The sequence below is a fragment of the Lygodium microphyllum genome, chromosome 5 (genome assembly GCF_053477565.2).
Source record: "Lygodium microphyllum isolate KBCC chromosome 5, Lygodium_microphyllum_v1.1.10, whole genome shotgun sequence".
In the NCBI taxonomy this organism is placed as follows: Eukaryota; Viridiplantae; Streptophyta; class Polypodiopsida; order Schizaeales; family Lygodiaceae; genus Lygodium; species Lygodium microphyllum.
Window position 1 is genome coordinate 22,144,811 of NC_141139.1, and position 18,736 is coordinate 22,163,546.

Here is an 18,736-nt window from a genome sequence, read left to right on the forward strand (position 1 = left end):
AATACCACTTTCGCCAGTTTTGCAGATTTGCCCTTGTGAGGGTGAAGCTGAGTTTTTGCAGTGACAGAATTTTTCACAGTGTTCTGTAATGGCGTCTGATTCTCTCTCACAGATTGTCACTGAAAAGCTTGACAAGAACAACTTCCAGGCATGGAAGTTTAGAATGACGAATTTCCTTATGGGAAAAGGATATTGGGAATTTGTTGCAGGAAATGAAGAAGAACCAGTTCTTCCTGATGTTCCCAATCAACAGCAAATGCAGGCATTCAAAGCATGGCATGAGAGAGCCAGGAAAGTTATGTATTGGCTGTCTATCAGCATTTCAGACTCTATGATTGTGCATATTCAGGATGCAAGTACGCCAAAGGAGGCATGGGATACTTTGTCAAAAATGTACAGCACAAATACTCAAGCCAGGAAAATGCAGCTCAAGCAAGAGTTGCATAATGTGCAAAGAGAAAATATGAGCATCAACGACTACCACATGAAGGTGAAGAAGATTGCAGATGCACTTGCTTCCATTGGGTCGCCAGTGGAAGATGATGATTTAGTTTCTGTGACCTTGAATGGTCTAGGAAAGGATTATGCACAGTTTCGGACATCCATTTCAGTTCGTGAAAGATTTCCTGATTTTGAGGAGTTGATTGCTCTTCTAATTTCTGAGGAGCAAAGAAATGGTGGTGCATCTTCTTCAGGAGGAACTTCAAAAGAAGCTGTCTTCTACTCAAATGCTGGAAGAGGTAGAGGCAGAGGTAGAGGAGGCCGATTTGGAGGCCGTGGCAGAAATCAGAATATGCAGCAAACTCAAGAAAACCAGTCCTATGGAGGAGGACGTGGTAACTCTAGAGGCAGGGGGAGCCAAAGAGGTCGTGGTGGATGGCAAAGAGGCCAAAATGCAAACAGTAATGTTGAATGCTACTACTGTGGTAAAATGGGTCATATGGCTAAAGACTGCTATAAAAAGTAGAATGACATCATAAATGGAAAACTGCAACAAGGGAATTATGCATCTTCTAGCAGACAGGGTGATGACAGAAATGAGCATTTGTTCATGGTGCAGCACATGAACAATTCTGTGACAAGTGCAGAAGAAAGCAACGATGTATGGTATGTTGACTCAGGTGCATCAAACCACATGACAGGTCATGCAGAATGGATGGAGGATGCAAGGAAAATGGAAAAACCAGGATTTGTGGAGACTGGTGATGATACTGCACATCCTATTGTGCAGATTGGAAAAATTCCTTTGTCTATGCAGGATGGGAAAAAGAAATACCTATCCGATGTATTTCATGTCCCGAATATCACCAAGAATCTGGTTTCTGTTGGTCAAATGGTTGAGCAGGGCTTGCAGGTCAGATTTAATCCTCATGGATGCTTTGTTGAGGATATGAAAAATAAAGGTCGCTTGATAGCAAAAGGAAAGAAGAAGGGCAGAATGTTTACGTTGGATGCAGACATGTCTGAATTGAGTGCAGCAATGTTTGCACATGGGACCGGTGTAGTTGCAGATATTGATATCTGGCATAAACGCATTGGTCATGTTAATGTACAGCGACTTAAATCAATGCAGGCCCAAAATATTGTTGCAGGTTTGCCGAAATTCAAGGTTGCAGAAATGCATAAGGTATGTGAAGCCTGTCAGTTTGGAAAACAGGCAAGGAAACCATTTCCTAGACATGTTCAAGAGAGTGAGAAGCCATTGGAATTAATCCACTCTGATGTGTGGACAACTAAAGCTGCATCTCTTGGAGGCTGTCATTATTTTGTCAGTTTTATTGATGACTATAGCAGAAAAGTTTGGGTGTATTTTATGAAAAAGAAAAGTGAAGTTTTTGGGCATTTCAAAACTCTTAAAGCTATGGTTGAAAAAGAAACAGGCCTGCAAGTAAAATGCCTAAGGTCAGATGGAGGGGGAGAGTACCTCTCAAATGAGTTTGCAAGGTTCCTGCAGGAGCATGGCATAAAGCAGCAATATTCATGCAGTCATACCCCACAGCAAAATGGAATTGCAGAAAGAAAAAACAGGCATATTGGAGAGGTATCTCGTGCCATGCTTAATGAAAAAGACCTGCCAGATTTTTATTGGGCTGAAGCAGTTGCTACAGCAGTCTACATAATGAACAGGACTCCCACTGCAGCAATACATGGAATGACTCCAGAGGAGAGGTATACTGGTAGGAAACCAGATATTTCTCATTTGAAAATTTTTGGTTGCATTGCCTATGTACATGTGCCAGATGAGTTGAGATCCAAGTTGGATCCAAAAGCTGAGAAGTGCATCTTTATTGGTTACTCTCTGCAGCAAAAAGGGTATAGATGCTATAACCCTTCTACTCGTAAGTTTACAGTGAGCAGAGATGTTGTTTTTGATGAGATGAGTAGCTGGTATAAACCAGTAAATGTGATTGATGATGTAGATGCACAAAATGGTAATGCTGCACAGAATTCACAACAGCAGTCACAAAATATTAGTGGACCTGGAGCGTCCTCTAGCAGTGGTTCACATTCTTCGCCATGGACAGGCAGATTGAGATCAGGAGATTCTTCTCAAAGCAATGCAGATAGTGGTATGCAGGTATCACGAAAAGGAAAAGAGAAGGTAGATCAGCCCATGTTTGATGTGAATGCAGGTCACTCTTATGTGGATGGTGAATCCAGTGGCTCAGAACAGAGCATTGATGATGAGTTGGGTATTCCTTCTATTGTTACACCTGGAGTAAGGAAGACCAGGGATGTTTTGAGAGAACCTGGGAGTGAACCCACTTTGCGCAGGTCTACCAGAGTTAGGTATCCTGTGGATAGGCTGAAATATGATGGATTTACAGCCATTCACTATGCATATATGGTCAAGGTGATACAGGAACCAGAACCCACTTCTTTTGAGCAAGCCATGGGAAAAGAAAAATGGGAGAAAGCCATGGATGAAGAAATGGATGCCTTGGAAGCAAATGCTACATGGGAATTGGTACCTTTTCCTAAAGGTAAGAATGCAATTGGCTGTAAGTGGGTTTATAAGGTGAAGCACAATGCAGATGGTTCTGTGAACAGATACAAGGCAAGATTAGTGGTCAAGGGGTATGCACAAACATATGGCATTGACTATGAAGAAACATTCAGTCCGGTTGCAAGGATGGCAACCGTAAGAGCAGTCATTGCTATGGCTGCATCAAAGGGATGGTCTTTACATCAGATGGATGTAAAGAATGCCTTCTTGCATGGTGATTTGCAAGAAGAGGTCTATATGGAGCAGCCACCAGGTTATGTGCATGCTGTTCATCCTGAGTTTGTTTGCAGGTTGAAGAAAGCCTTGTATGGCTTGAAGCAAGCACCTAGAGCATGGTCTGACAAGATAGGACAGTATCTTGTCACTATTGGCTTTCAGATTTCCAAGGCAGATTTCTCACTTTATGTGAGAAAAACAGAGAAAGGTATTATGCTACTTGTCATTTATGTTGATGATTTGATTATGACAGGTGACAGTGATGAAGATATCCTTCATGTGAAAATGCTATTGAAGCAAAAGTTTGAGATGAAGGATTTGGGAGAGCTGCGTTATTTCTTGGGCATTGAGGTGATTAGATCACCAAGTGGGATACAGCTCTTGCAGAGGCAGTATGGATTGGACATGCTGTCCAAATATGGGATGACAGGCTGTAAGCCTATTTCAGTTCCTTTGGAGCAGAATGTGAAGCTGAGCGCAGATGCAGGTGAGCTTCTGGAAGACCCTACTATGTACAGACGCATAGTAGGAAGCTTGATTTATATGACTATTACCAGGCCAGATTTGAGCTATGCTGTTGGATTGGTAAGTCAGTTTATGCAGGCTCCAAGGAAACCACATTTGGATGCGGCTAGACGCATACTCAGGTATGTGAAGTCCACATTGCAGTATGGACTATTTTATGAGACTGGGGTTCAGATACAGTTGCATGGATACACTGATGCTGATTGGGCTGGTAGTATTTCTGATAGACGATCTACCACTGGATATGTGTTCTCTTTTGGGAGTGCTGCAGTCACTTGGAGCAGCAAGAAACAGCCTACAGTTGCCTTGTCGAGCACAGAGGCTGAGTACAGGGGTGCAGCAATGGCTGCATGTGAGGTAGCTTGGTTGCATAAGCTACTTTATGATATGCATCAGTCTACAGATGGGCCAGTTGTCATTTATTGTGACAACATGAGTAGTATACACTTGGCAAATAACCCAGTCTATCATGCTAGAACAAAGCACATTGAGGTGCATTATCACTATGTGCGAGAGAGGGTTTTACTAGGTCTTATTGATCTAGTTTATGTCAGCACAGAGGATCAGGTAGCTGACATATTCACGAAGGCATTGGGCGCAGAGAAGCTGCGCAAGTTCAGAGACCTGCTTGGTGTGCAGGAATTGGGATTGAGCTCGAGGGGGAGTGTTGAGATATCGAGCTCCACTCGTGATATGCCAGGGTGACCGTTGTGCATTTATGTCACCGATGTGTTAGTTGCAGATGCGGTTGGTATACCGCCCATGAATAATAGCTACATGATAGCTATCCTTATCTACTCTAGTTCGTGGCTTGGTTAGTATGCCACCTTAGTTAGTTGAGTTTGGTTTGAGACCCATATCTAGGGTTCTTCTATTTCTTTGTACTAGAGTTCTTTTGGCTTACACAACTAAGAAGAGAAAAACAGTTTTCAGCCTCCACCCTTGTGTGTCTTCCCCCATTGTGCAAGCAAGAAAGCTTCAAGCGAGACTCCTTCCTTCTCTCCCACAATCTTGACATTCATCCAAGTTATGGTTGCTCTATCTCTTAAGTATGGATTCCATTCTAGAGACATATGATTACATTCATTCTCCAAAGGATTAATTTGAATTCATGAACTCCTCCCGTATCTACTCTTCAAAACCTTCATACCTCAATTTGGTGATGAGAAAGGCCTAGTTTGTCCCATGTGTTGAAAGTTCATATTGCTTGTCTCTTATACCACTGAAATACTACACCTTTGAATGTGGTAGGTGATATTGCCAACTAATGCTCTGGGTTCTTTCGTTGTTGGCTACATAGGCTATCATCCACTCAACTACATAAAGATCATGGTCTTCATTGTATTTTCCCTTGAAAATTGGCAATAGGGACTATATTTGCTAGCTTGTCACCATCAATATTTCCATGTGTTGAAAGTTCCTATTGCTTGTCTCTTATACCATTGAAATACTACACCTTTGAATGTGGTAGGTAATATTGCCAACTAATGCTCTAGGTTCTTGTGTTGTTGGCTACATAGGCTACCATCAACTCCGCCACATAAAGATCATGGTCTTCATTGTATTTTCCCTTGAAAATTGGCAACGTGACTATATTTTCTAGCTTGTCACCATCAATATTTTCAGAACGGATGTGGCTAGGAAGAAGGGGACCAGTGGGTTGCCAATTGGACAAACAGAAGATTGTCAGTGAACCAAGCATCCCATGTGTCTTACTATTGTGCGCCCCCCAACAAGTCCCAGCTCTTTTCTTTCTAATTTCTATATGGATCTCTATTGACCATGAATCCTAGGGCTTCTTCACAATTTCCCTTTTAATAATGTGTAGAAACTCCTCAATGAAAGCCAAATCTTCCATTGATGATCATTCTCTCTATTTTTCCTTCTTCGGTTTTCTAGAAGATAGTTGGCTAGAATGATATAGCTCTTTATAGCTTCAAAAGATAGTGGGAAAAGTCTGTCAAAGAGTCCACATTAAGATAGTGATGTGTCTCCACCATTGAGGGATGAACTTCTTGTAAAAAGTGGATTTGGCAATGAAAATTTCCAACTCTCTAAGCTTCAATATAGATGGGATACTTTATACATATGCCTAATTCTACAAAAGAAATGTATGATATAGTTCAAGAATGTAAATCTTGAAATAAAATTGATAATAATAGAAAATTATTGTAGTTTTTCATGGAAATCAAATACATTAGAGAATTATTGAAACAAGCCAAATTTCACTGATGTTTTTGGTAACTCAAACTACACATGCAAAGCATACCTGTAATAGACAATATAGACTTGTTAAGAAAAGTGAGCTCTAATTCATTGGGTAACCTTCACCAAATAAGGCATTCACGAACACATAATTTTGAGACAATTTGGATCATGGGCAAGCTTGGGGCTAGGTGGTTCTTCATATCTAAGATGCTATCATCCTATGATTGAAAAGAGTAGAGTAGATGGTGTAACATGCCTGATCGACTATCTAAGCATGTTTTTAGCTGTCCATCGAGAGGAATCTAAGCGTCATTAACTAGCACTCCCATGGAATGTTATGGGTTTGTCACCTAGGGTTGCCGCACAATGGAACGTTCGTGGCTGAACCCACTGGGATCGACTTGAAATTTGGGTTCCTAATGGTCAAGGTCTCTTGACAACATTCTAGTGTCGAGTCCTAGATATCCTACTTTACACAGAGATATCTAAACCGAAGTAGATCCATGCCGCATTTGGTTAAAAGAGAATGGGAAACGAGAGGGATGCGCCACTCAATCTCTCTACCCATAGGGCATAGTCCCATTCTGATCCCCTAAAATGCCATGAATTAGGGTTCTAACCTAACAATTACTAAAGGTCCATCATTGGTAAAACCTTGTGAGAACCCTCCTAGTTTTCTGGGACCACCTTGACCCGTCGGGGGTTCCACCCACCTACTTTCCTCAATAGGCATTCTTTAGTTATTTTATTAGGTCCTACCACAATTATGTGTGACATTTAAAGTTAGCTTCCTTAATTAAGCCTTTTAGGGAGCATGGTTCATTCGTGTAATTTATAGCACCAACACGAAAACTGAGCAAGAAGTCCTTTTGAATAATAGGTTTCTTAACTTATCTTCAAGTTAATATTTGTCTCCTGCCCACACAGGAGAAATTACATGTCCCTTCTGCCCTGCAGAAGTAGCTGGTCCAAATCACATGGCACCACAATTTCCATCCTTTATCTAGAATAGGATCTTCCAATGCCAAAGACATTGGGGCCACATAGGTCTTTCAACTCCATTTTAGACTTTGCAAGGGGTGTCCAAAGCTCCCCTAACCTGCAAGCTACCTAGGAGTGAAACATTATTTTCTGTGGTTGGCCTTCTCACCACTCGACCTTTGGCCCGTGAATCGAGTATTGCCCTTTTCGGGTTGATCCATGGTGCGATCATGGAGGTGATCCACCCATGCATAGAACCTTTCCTTAATAATTCATTTAATAATTGGGCACAGTCAAGGCAGTCAGGCCTAATATCATCTTCCAAGAAAACATTCATTTATCCCCATGTTAATTTGTCATCACAGACCCCTGCCATGCAATCACAAGCACTTGGAATAATCATCCAAACAACAATCCAATAATCAGTTGAATGTAAAAGCATTTAGGATGTTGTTTGATCAACAAACAAAACCAATCATATTTTTCCAAACAATGCAAGAATAGATGCGATAACATTTCCACATATTCGCTCTCTCCCTTGGGATCTAAGAGTGATAATATGCAAAATTTTATCTAACACTCCCTTCCTTCGGCTAAGGCATATGTTAAGGTCTCATACAACTATACAAGATGTAAGTCTATTGATCACTTACATTGATCGACAACCCAACCCTCTTCCCAAAAAGTATAAAATTATTTATCTTTCCTTTGACTTAGGGTTTCCTAATCCTTGAGCTCTCCACTTGCCTTTGAGGTCTCGAGTTGTTGTTTGTATCTAGCTTTACTCCAAATTGAATTGATGAAACTAGTAATTAGCTGACAGATCTCAAGGCATCTTAGTTTTAATCCTTATGGTCATTGTTTGTACTAAGTATGATGTGTCAAGATCCCAAACTATCAAACTTGAGCTATTAGTTCCTAATGTTAGCAAGAGCTTGGGCAAAGACCTAGAGTTTTTAAGATGAATTTCTTTTAGACTAGGTTGCTTACCGTGCAATCCATCAGGTGTGCAAGCTACAACATATACCTTCAATGTGGTGAAAGCATACCTACTATTTGCAAGAAAGGGGAGTCTACAATACTTTGAAACCTTATATGCTGCCTATGCTATGCATGAGTTCATTGCATAGCATCTAGGTGCAATTAACTTCTCTTGAAACATGCATTTTGAAAACTCAATCTTTCAAATATTTGAGATGAAATTTATCCTTTTCAATGAACTATTCTCATGTGGTATAGTACAGGGCCTAATGTATCTCATGCGGGAATCAAAGCAAGCATCTAACAATTTGGAAATGTATTACTTATATCTGCTAATGTAGTTGTATTAACAGTGATGCCCACACTAGAAGCTTCGTTGATGGTTGTGGGATTGCGATCTACACGTGATATTCTCTACTTGGGGGCCATTCTCGATCTTCCTCTCTTTAAGTGCAACCCCCCTCCCCCCCACATGGACTTTACTAGCCTCTTGCTCAATAGAGGGGTAAATGTGGGAAAAGGTTCGTGGGATAGAAGGGAAGGGGGAAAAAGACCTTCTAAAACTCTCTCTCTCTCTCTCTCTCTCTCTCTCTCTCTCTCTCTCTCTCTCTCTCTCTCTCTCTCTCTCTCTCTCTCTCTCTCTCTCTCTCTCTCTCTCTCTCTCTCTCTCTCTCTCTCTCTCTCTCAGCAGCAGGCTGAGGGTCTTCTCCTTCCTTTTTCATTTTGATGGGGGGGGGGGGGGGGGGGGGGATTTTATGATGGAAGGAGGGGGGATGAAGTGGTATGGAGTGGTGTGGTGGTGTCACACTCCACCCACCACCTGTCCGTTTGCATGGTGGCAGGGGTTCTCAGCCCCCCTATCGAGAGGGCCAGGGGGGTGGTAGGCCATGTGGCCTCCCCCTTCATCATCGTGATCTTCATTATCGCCATCTTCGTCCTCTTCAACTTACCCTCCCTCTTGCCAGAGCTGGCGGCATCAACAGGGGAAAGTAAAAAACTTTTTTTTTTGGGGGGGGGTGGGGGGTCCTATGGGACGCGGATAGGGGGGTTCATTACATCCTCTCCCCCTTAGAGAACTTGAGATGTCCTCATCTCAAAAGAAAATAGGGGCTTCATTTTGAAACATGTGCGGTAGGACCCATCACGCATTCATTGCGACACTTTGACCACTCATAAACATTATTTGATATATCCGAGTCTGGATTACAAGAGAAAAGTTTGTTATAGCTACATCTCATGAACAACTTATTATATTTGATATATCCGAGTCTGGATTACAAGAGAAAAGTCTATTGTAGTTACATCTCATGAATATCCTCTAGGTTTTTTCCTAAGTATCTAATAATTTCCTGGTAGGTTCTAAATCCCTGAAGCTTATACAACTTCATTTCTTGTAAGTTCAAGTTCTCTTTGGGACAATTGACATGGATATGTCCAATGTTGTGGCACTATAAGCATCGATGTTTAGGGTGCTTTGGACATTCCCTTTTGAAATGTCCTAGCTCCTTGCAATAGAAACAATGCAGAGCTTTATCACTTGGGGTCACAAGATTCTTGGTTGTCTTTGGCAGGATTTTCTTCTTTAGAACAAATTTCCCTGGGATCCTTTTAGTAGACTGAATTTCCTCTTCTTAGATCTAGACTGAGATCCATGGACAATCAAATTTTCTTGTAATACTAAAGAATACTCCCAAACTTTAACATTCTGGTAAGACCCAATCTATATTAGTTGAGAAGAAACAACTTAAGAAATTTTCATTGTAAGTTATAACTATCATACCTTGCTAAAGTATCTCTGATTACTTATAAGTTCTAATCTCAAATTTGATGCAACTCATATTACTCAGGTTAACTATAGTTACAAGAGTAAGGTTTATTCTAATACAAGTTGTATTACATGTCATTAAAATTTCTAGGGTTTCTAATCATCCTGAAGAGGTATAGTGGGTTCTAGGTCTTCGTCTTCATCTGATTCCTCTATATACCCAAAGACTGCACTTGTGTAGCTTTGTTTTCTTGGAGGCACAATATCTTCTAGACTTAAGTCACAGCAATGTGCTTGGACGTGCCCTAGCTCATTGTAGTGGAAGCATTGATGGTTGGGACATCATCTCTTACGGACGTGCCCTATGTCTCCGTACATGTGGCATCTCTTGTCCTGATCTCAGGAATCATCTTTGTCACAATTACCTAATTTAACTTCTTGGATGATTGGCTTTGCTTGAAGTAATGCATTTTGCAAGTCTGTTGGATGCACTGCTTCAAAACGGTGGTTTAGAGGAGTGTTCAAGCCATGGCAAAACTTGGATACTTGCTGCACAATATCCATAGGTGATGGGTTACAAACTTTGTTAATTCTAGCTGCTTTAACTTGAAGAATCCATTCATCCTCAAAGTCTGGTAGGTTGGCAGAAGGTATCGTCTGCGTACAGCATCTTTCAGCTGAACCCAAGTGACAACAGTTTCAAAAATACCTTGATCTTTGCACCATTGCTTCCACCATATCCAAGCCTAGCCAACTAACTTAAGTTTGGCTATCATTGCTTGATTGGCAAAAGCAGTTTCCATAGCAGAGAAATAATCATTCATCGACTCAATCCATGTTTCCACCTCCTACGATGTCTATCCCTTTTCCACCAAACTCGAGTGCCTTAATTTTCTTGAGAAGGAATTTCTTCTCCTACATGTCAGTATTCATCGATGCAGAAGGTGCCTAACAATCAAGCCATACCACTTAGGTTATTCTGTTTAGGATATGTCTATGATCCATACATTAAGCAATCACATACCATTATGAAGTTTTACTCTAATACAAAGTGTTTGGCACTCCCATGGAATATTACGGGCTTATCTTAACCTAAGTGTTGCTGCCTGGCACTCCCATGGAATATTACGAGCTTATCTTCAATTTAATATTTGTCTCCTGCCCATACAAGAGAGATTACATGTCCCTTTTGCCATGCAAAAGTAGCTGGTCCAAATCACATGGCACCACAATTTTCATCCTTTATCAAGAATAAGATCTTCCAACACCACAAACGTTGGGGCCACTTAGGTCTTTCAACTCCATTCCATACTTGGCAAGGGGTATCTAGAGCTCCCCTGACCTGCAAGCTGTCTAGGAGTGAAACATTATTTTTTATGGTTGGCATTTTTCACTACTCGACCTTCGGCCCATGAATCGAGCAATGCCCTTTTCGGGTTGATCCGCGGTGCGATCATGCAGGTGATCCACCAGTGCATAGAACATTTCCTTAATTAATTCATTAAAGAATTAGGCACAATAAGGGCAGTCAGCCCTAATATCATCTTCCAGGAAAACATTCCGTTATCCCCATGGCAATTTGTCATCACAAACCCCTGCCATGAATTTACCATCAATCATAAGCACTTGGAATAATCATCCAAACAAAGATCCAACAATTAGTTGAATGTAAAAGCATTTAGGATGTTGTTTGATCAACCAACAAAACCAATCGTAGTTTTCCAAACAATGCAAGAATAGACACGATTACATTTCCATCCACATATTCACTCTCCCCCCCTTGGGATCTAAGAGCAATACTATGCAAAATTTCACTTAACACTCCCTTCCTTTGGCTAAGGCATATGTTAAGGTCTAGTCTTTCCTTTGACTTAGGATTTCCTAATCCTTGAGCTCTCCACTTGCCTTTGAGGCCTCGAGTTGTTGTTTGTATCTAGCTTCACTCCAAATTGGATTGATGAAACTAGTAATTAGCTGACGGATCTCAAGGCATCTTAGTTTTAATCCTTATGGTCATTGTTTGTACTAAGTATGCACATCATCAAGATCCCAAACTATCAAACTTGAGCTATTATTGCTTGATGTTAGCAAGAGCTTGGGAAAAGACCTAGAGTTTCTAAGATAAATTTCTTTTAGACTAGGTTGCTTACCGTTCAATCCATCAGGTGTGCAAGCTACAACATATACCTTCAATGTGGTGAAAGCATACCTACTATTTGCAAGAAAGGGGAGTCTACAATACTTTGAAACCTCATATGTTGCCTATGCTATGCATGAGTTCATTGCATAGCATCTAGGTGCAATTAACTTCTCTTGATACGTGCATTTTGAAAACTCGATCTTTCAAATATTTGAGATGAATTATCCTTTTCAATGAACTATTCTCATGTGGTATAGTACGGGGCCTAATGTATCTCATGCGGAAATCAAAGCAAGCATCTAAAATTTTGGAAATGTATTACTTATATATGGTATTGTAGTTGTATTAACAGTGATGCCCACACTCGAAGCTTTGTTGCTGATTGTGGGATTGCCATCCACATGTGACATTCTCTGATCGAGGGCCATTCTCAATCTTCCTCTCTTTAAGTGCAACCCCCCCCCCCCCCTCACAAGGACTTCAATGGCCTCTTGCTCAATAGAGGGGCAAATGGGGGAAAAGGTTGGGAAGGGGAGGTGTGTGTGATCTCCCTCTAAGGAGGAGGAAAAAAGACCCTTCTAAAACCTTCTCTCACACACACACACACACACACACACACACACACACACACACACACACACATTTGTTCCCCTTTTGTAGCCATTATCTGGAGTACCAGAGCTACATACACACATACACATACACGACACTTATCACACTCACAGCACCATATTTTCAGTTTCCAGTTTTTGGCTTTTCATTCAGCACTTTTATATTGGATAGCTGGACCTCATCAGTTGTATCACAGTTTGTCTCATAGGCCAGTTTTGGTCTTTAGAAGATGTTAATATAACTCTCTCTCTCTCTCTCTCTCTCTCTCTCTCTCTCTCTCTCTCTCTCTCTCTCTCTCTCTCTCTCTCTCTCTCTCTCTCTCTCTCTCTCTCTCTCTCTCTCTCTCTCTCTCTCTCTCTCTCTCTCTCTCTCTCTCTCTCTCTCTCTCTCTCTCTCTCTCTCTCTCTCTCTCTCTCTCTCTCTCTGTGTGTCAGCAGTAGGCCGAGCGTCTTCTCCTTCCTTTTTCATTTTGATGGGGGGAGAGTTTATAATGGGAGGGGGGAGGAAGTGGTATGGAGTGGTGGTGGTGATATCACATCCCACCCACCACCTTTCTGTTTACATGGCGGCGGGGGTTCTCAGGTTCCCCAAGTGGCTCGAGGACTGGTCAAGAGGGCTAGGGGGGAGGCCATGGGGCCTCCCCCCTCATCATCATCATCTTCATTATTGTCGTCGTCATACTCTTCAACTTCCCCTCCCTCCCAAAAAGGTGGCATCAACGGGGGGAAGTAAAACCATTTCAAATAATTTTAATTATTTTTAGGGGGGTTCTATGGGACACGGATAGGGGGTTTTATTATAGATGGGATGAAAACTAGCTATGGCCCTTTGCAAGAGTGGAATATGCTTGATTGTGATGTGTCAATGCCCCTTTTTGTATTTTTATAGCAACAACAAGTGTCCCCAATTCCATCAAGATATGCCGGCCTTATGACCTCTTAGAAAACTACAAATTCCTAACATAACTTAATTCAGTTTCTTTGCATTGTGATGATGTTGAAGTTATATTTTTTTACTTGAACTTTGACAAAAAGAATTTCAACTCCTCCTATTTAAGTGGTGTGGATAATTCATGTCAACACTATATCTTGTTTCTTGATTCTTAGTGTGGATTCCCATTCTTGTATAGTGGTGTGGAGAATGCAAGTCAACACTATATCTTGTTTCTTGATTCTTAGTGTGGATTCCCCTTCTTCTTTAGTGGTGTGGAGAATGCAAGTCAACACTATATCTTGTTTCTTGATTCTTAGTGTGGATTCCCATTCTTGTATAGTTTTATGCTTTTGCGTATATAGGTTATGTACATTACCTCTTTCGTTCTTCTACTTCATATTCCATTCCCAATACATCAAATATGCCTTGTCTATTCTCACTATTCCATATTCCATTTCCAATACATCAAATATGCCTTGTCTATTCTCAATATTCTAGCATCAAGCTTGGAGGATGTTGCACTACCATCATCGAAATCCCACATCTATGATTTGCATCATTAGAAATGTAAACGTAATTATATGATTCATTTATTCAATGTAGAAAATACAAATGGTAGTTACCCAAAATTAATCAATTTATTGGTAGTTATGTGGGATTGATTAGTTTACTCTTTAGATATGTATGGGTGTGACTTTAGCTACCAATGCAAAAAATTGAGGTAAAATATTGTTGTACCCAACTCCAAGCTTTGCACACTATAAGCCATGGGTGCTAAATCTCTTTAGCATTTGTAATCTACCTAGGTCTCAACATGTTTTAGTAGTCCATCGGGAGTTAAGTCTAAAAGATGTTGTCTGGCACTCCCACGGACTGTCATAGGGTTTGTCGGTTAGTGACTTTCGAGTCTACTCCGCAATGGAACATATTAGCCAACCCTGTTAGGATCGACCTAAATCCTTATGGGTCTCTGTTGGTCAAGTCACTCTATAGCCTTCTAGCATCGGTCTTCAAATGATTCACTTTGCACAGAGTATCTGAACCGAAGCGGCCTCATATCGCACTTGGCTCAAAGAGAATGGGAAACGAGAGGGATGCATCGCTCAATCTCTCTACCCATAGGGTAAAGTCCCATTTCAATCCCCTAAAACGATATGGGTCAGGGTTCTATCCTACATTATCTAAGGTCAATACGTCATCATGATTTGAATGTTGAGAAGTCTCACAATTCTCTAAGACCACCCTACTGTATGGGATGGACCCGTCGTCGAGGGTTCCACCCACCCGCTTTCCTTGATGGCTTTAGTTTTCTACTTACCTAAGGGCACATTAGTGGTAACACATACAAGTAGCTTCTTTAATTAACCCGTTAGTCACATGTTCCTTTATGTAATTTTTATGCACTAACACAAAAACAGAGCAGACAAATTCCTTGAAAGTAAACTTTATGTTAAAATTTAAACTGAGATACAAATCCTATCCATGGGATGGTTCCCACAATCCGTAAGGATGTGTCTTATTTTCCTCCAAGTTTTGGCCCTTGCACTAGCAATAGGACCTCAAGATTCCTTCCCGAGTCACATAGACCATCTGAATAGTACTCAGAGGTAGGGGATTTATAGCCAGAGCCCCCTAGAACTCGAGCATTCTCCTACGAACAGACGTTTCTACAAAGAGATCTCTTATGATGGGTTCAACCCACATTCCCGATGTGGCTATCAAAAAAAAACCCCTTGGATAGGGTTGGCGGCTAGCTGGGGGTGCTCAACACACCTTTCCCACGTGTTTCAACCTAAATCCAATTTGAGATATTTTCTTCTTATCAATTCCTTTGTTAGATGACTCCTTTTCCAAATAGGTATTCCTAAGTACAAACACAAACAGAAGTGCACAATATGTACTAGACAATTCTTTGTTCTTTTTGCCGAAGAAAATTCCAATTTGACGCAATAGCATCTAGTCTCGGCTTTATCCCCATTATTGTTTGAGATTTCCAGAGATAACCTAATTTAATTTCCTCATTCTTTTGAATGAAGGAGTATCCTTGCAATGTTGATTGCAATTTGGGACATTGGCTTCCCTATAAAGAAACCCTATGTATTCATTTTAACTAGGTTTTGTCACGTAATTCATATAGTTACTTAAGGACTTTGAATTCCTTTCAGCTTCAAGCAAGATGGGCCTTGAAAAGAATCCTTTCAACTCTTTAGGGTTTAAAATTCTTTCAACTTCCTAGGAATCCTATGTATTCTATCACAAGTTCAATCTATGTTTTGTGAGATGTAATAGGATTTCCTATTATTTCAACCAAGCAAATAGATACGTGTGCATAAAATCTATATGACTTAATTGCAGTTTAATGGGTATTCTTAAAACTTTTCATATCTATATTAGCATGAAATTTCCATGCAATTTATGTGCAATTTAACAGCTTATAAGTGTAATTTTAATTGATCACCTAAGATGAATGCAATGAACAAAATTCTTCTAGTATGCTCATTATCTGGAAACATGCTTAATTAAGTTGCGATAATTAATGTAAATGTTCTTTTCTCCAAATTTCTTTTCCCTAATACAATGGGGTGCACTTGATTCATAAGAGATGCATTTCCCATTGTTGCAGTCCCTTGGTTTGCGGTCCCATTGGTTGTGGTGGGAGTTTCAGCATTTGGAGAGATCTTTCGCTTGGGGGCCATCGTCCGCAAGTGGATTCGAGAGATAAAGAATGAGGAATGGATTTGAGATGGGAGAGCGTAAGAGAAGATGGCTTAGTTGAAGACCGAGATAGGGGGAATTGAGCTAACTCTCTCCTTCATAGCCTCTCGGGGTAAGTCCTCTCTCTCTCTCTCTCTCTCTCTCTCTCTCTCTCTCTCTCTCTCTCTCTCTCTCTCTCTCTCTCTCTCTCTCTCTCTCTCTCTCTCTCTCTCTCTCTCTCTCTCTCTCTCTCTCTCTCTCTCTCTCTCTCTCTCTCTCTCTCAAGCTCCTTCTCGCAATCTCTTGGAGTGGTATCCTTCTATCTCTCTCTCTCTCTCTCTTGCAACCTCTCGAGGTCTCCTTGTGCTTCTCTAACTACTCCCCATGCCTCATATTTATAGCTAAACAAGAGAAGAAGGCTTGTAGCTGAGAAGAAGAGCTCTTTAGCAATCTAATGCTCAAATCACAATTCTGATAGTTTTGTTGGGTCCAAAAGGGACCAAGACACTTGGTTAGAAATCTTCCAGATCACTCCTTCTTCTCCTTGTTCGAAGTGATGTTTACTGCCTGTAAGCTGGGATTGCAATCCGCATGATTTTGCCAATCCTTCTTTTTTTGTATTAAATCTCCAAAATAAGCTGAAAAACCCACTTGCTTTTTTTACATGACATCCTGTTCTAGAAATCTCCATAGCTTTTTAGGACATTTACAATAAGTAATATCTAAAATGTCTAAAATATGCTAGTTTTGCCCAAAAATCTAATATTTTTGGACCATCCATACTATACACATTAAGACTTGTGATTAATATGGCTCATAACTCTCGTTCACGTTGTAACTTTTGTGAAGGGTGACTATTGTCCTTGTCAATCTGGAAAAAATGTCGAATTATGACTCTCGGTTTTTTTATATTTTTAATTAAATATAAATTATGAGTTATTAATATTAGTTATTTTTAACTTTAGTTAGTCTTTAGTTAGTAACCTTACTAATTTATTAATTGACTAACTAACTTTCGAACTAGCTAACTAATTTTTAATTGTGTGGAAGTTTACATCCTCCTCATCTTAGAGAAATCAAGATGTCCTCATCTCGAGAGAAACCATGGGTATTGTTGATGAAGAGCATTCTCATCTATCCATGTAGCATCTTCTTTAGGATAATCCTTCCACTAGACAAGGTATTCTCTAAGGGTTCTACTCCTCAATTTTCTCTCCCTAGTATCTAGGATTTTATTTGGCTACAGGTCAAGGACTCCTTGGCTAGGCATTACAATTTGTTGATCACTCAATACATGGCTAGGATTAGGCACATATTTCTTTAGTAGATTAACATGAAATACATTGTCAACTTTTACATTTTCAAGGAGTTCAAGTTTGTAAGGATTAGGTCCTAGGCTTTTGAGGATCATGTAAGGCCCCCAATACCTTGGGATAAGCTTTTAAAATTCTCCCAAGGATAAGGAACTCTTCTTGGGTCATACACGAATGAAAACCATATCCCCCTCCTTGAAGATTCATTCTTGCCTATTCAAATCCGCATAAGCCTTCTGCATATCCTTGGTGGCTTTGATGTCTTGCCTAATAGCCTTAACCTATTCATCCATTTCTTCTAGCATCTTCTTAGAAGCCTCTACCCTTAAAGTAGGGTCTGAGGAATTTAATGGGGAACAGTAATCATGCCCATACAATACTTGGAAAGGTTTCATTTGAATGCTTTTTTGGAAGGAAGCATTGTAAGCGAACTCCACCAAGGGTAGATATTGGATCCACTTCTTGGGTTCGTGATAGCAATATGCTCTAAGCATAACTTCAATCACTTGATTGACCCTTTATGTTTGGCCATCAGTTTGAGGATGATAGGCCGTACTAAAACAGAGCTGAGTCCCAACAGCTTCAAGTATCCCTCTCCAAAAATGAGATGTGAAAAGGGAGTCTCGATCATTGATGATCCTTTTGGGTAGACCATGGAGTTTGAATATATCCTTAATGAACAGTATGGCAATATCTAAAGCCTTATAATTTGTCTTTACTGAGATGAGATGTGCAACCTTGGTGAGCATATCTACTACAACAATAATTCAGTTATAAACACTTGGAACTGGAGGTAGCCCAACAACAAAGTCCATGCTGATAAATTCCCACTTCATTTGAGGGATATTGAGGGGTTGTAGCTTTCCATGCATCTTGACATGCTCTACCTTGATGCTTTGGCAAGACAAACATTCTATGACATATTTGAGTACATCTCCCTTAAATCTTTCCCAATGATAGCTCTTCCTGACCATGTTGAGGGTCTTGGTATATCCTAGATGACCAAAGAAAGGGGAATCATGTGCTTCCCAGAGTATCTATTGTTTAAGTCTTTGGCTCGAAGGAATACATAGTCTTGTCCTCCTGAAGTAGACTAGGCCTTCATAGACATAGTACTCTTGGTATTTAACTTTGAGTTTGGTACTTTGGTCCTTTTCTAGGATCTCCTTTATCATTTTTTGATATTGTGGGTCATGTTTAGAGTCCTCACTAACCAATTCAAGGATAGGGTTGCCTGGCATTGACACCATGGTGGCTAGTGATCCGGCCGTTGTTGAAGATTCCTTCATAATGAGAGAGTTGAGGAACGCTTTACAACTTAAGGCATTAGTGGCATTAGTGACCACATTTTCCTTGCCATG